This window comes from Acanthisitta chloris, unplaced genomic scaffold (genome assembly GCF_000695815.1).
Source record: "Acanthisitta chloris isolate BGI_N310 unplaced genomic scaffold, ASM69581v1 scaffold42756, whole genome shotgun sequence".
NCBI lineage: Eukaryota > Metazoa > Chordata > Aves > Passeriformes > Acanthisittidae > Acanthisitta > Acanthisitta chloris.
The window spans coordinates 3,003-4,596 of record NW_008680593.1 but is presented as its reverse complement, the minus strand read 5'-3'; positions in this window follow the sequence as shown (position 1 = coordinate 4,596).

Below are 1,594 nucleotides of genomic sequence, written 5' to 3'. Positions count from 1 at the left end.
CAGCAGGAGTGTATCTCTGCAAAGATATTACTTATGATTAATTTTCATCCATTTTGATTTAATCTCTCTTGTAACTTCCATATGGTAGAAGAGTCTTTTGTTTAAATAAATGGACTATTAATATGTTGGGTTTTTAAATGTGTTGCCTTGCTTGCCTTGCTCAGCATAAAATTCCTCACCCAGAATACAGCTCTAGGATTTCTGAGGCACCATTTCCAGCCTTGACAGTCTGGTAAAGCATTAGTGACAGCAAGCTCTGACTTAAGCACAAATATTTCCTGTTTGTGTACACTCCCACTGACATAGTCTTCTTCTAGCTTGTTCATTTTCAGTGTGGTTTTATCTAGGGAGCTGAAAGGCTTTAAAAAAAATGATCAAGCCCAGTCTAGGCTCCATAAACACTTCAGAGTAATGGTTTCAGTTCACTCCTGGTTCAAGCAAGAATAACTCTTCACATTATTTTTTAGTATGGATTCAGTTTGATCTTATGTGTACTTACCTGATAGGATTACGACTGTTGGGGCAGGTGCATTGAGAGATAACATAAACCACTTTGATGCTCTGAGTGCTCATCATAAAATTGAACAAGTAGAATCAATAGTACTTTCTTTGGGGTGTGGTCTATTTTATGTCTTCATCTGCTGAATGAAGGAATATAAAGTTCATTCTTCTTACCTTCTCAGATACCTCAGACCTCTTTCTGTGCAGCACCCTAAGTACCTATATCCAAACAATTCCCCAGATTGTTTGGAAGTTAAGGAAATTTGAGCCATGTCTACCCTAGGCTTTTGACCTCATATTAAGAGTAGAAGTAATATGATTTAAGTCTGATTGTGCTGGAAGCTGTTTACAGCACAGTTTGACTGATGGCATGGTGGAAGTGCCTTGAGCCCTTGTAACCTCCCTCCCTTTCTTCAGCTTGTGGCCAGGGCTGGGCTTTAAACCCTGCTCACATCCACTTGGGCTGAACTTCACTGGCTGTCTCCACCTTTCTTTTCCAACCCAGTTCAGTTTCAGCTATTGTAAAAAATTAAAATATTGTTAAAGACAGCTGAAAGGTTAATGCAATAATAACATGAAGCTTGAGCTGCTGTTCTGCTCAGGGGAGTCTGAGGATGGTTAGAGATGCAGGATCAGCAGAAACAATGCTGAAAGATATTGATCGATTGGCTAATTTAAATAAATCATCTTCTTGAGCTAATTGTTTGATGCAAAGGTGTTAAACAATGATTGGACAACTATTTAGGCAGATCATTACAGAGCTGTGGTTAGTTTGTAGCAAGTCTTTTACATTGTGCCCTGTAGAAGCCTTTGTGGCTTTATATTGCTGTTCTAGCTGTCAGAGCTACTGGCAGATCACCAGACCCATTCTTTTCATCATGGTCATTTGTTACCTAGCTAAGTATGAAGAGAAAGCACACAGACTCAGGAGCTTGAAAAAGAGGTCATTTTTCTGTGCAATACTCATCACAATTGGGGTCAAAAGAGCAGGGAAAAGGTGGAGGTGGAATTGTAGGTAAACCTTTTCAGATGCTATGGTGTGGCCCAAACTGCAAAACCCCAAAACCAAATAAACAGCCTCTGGCTTCACAGG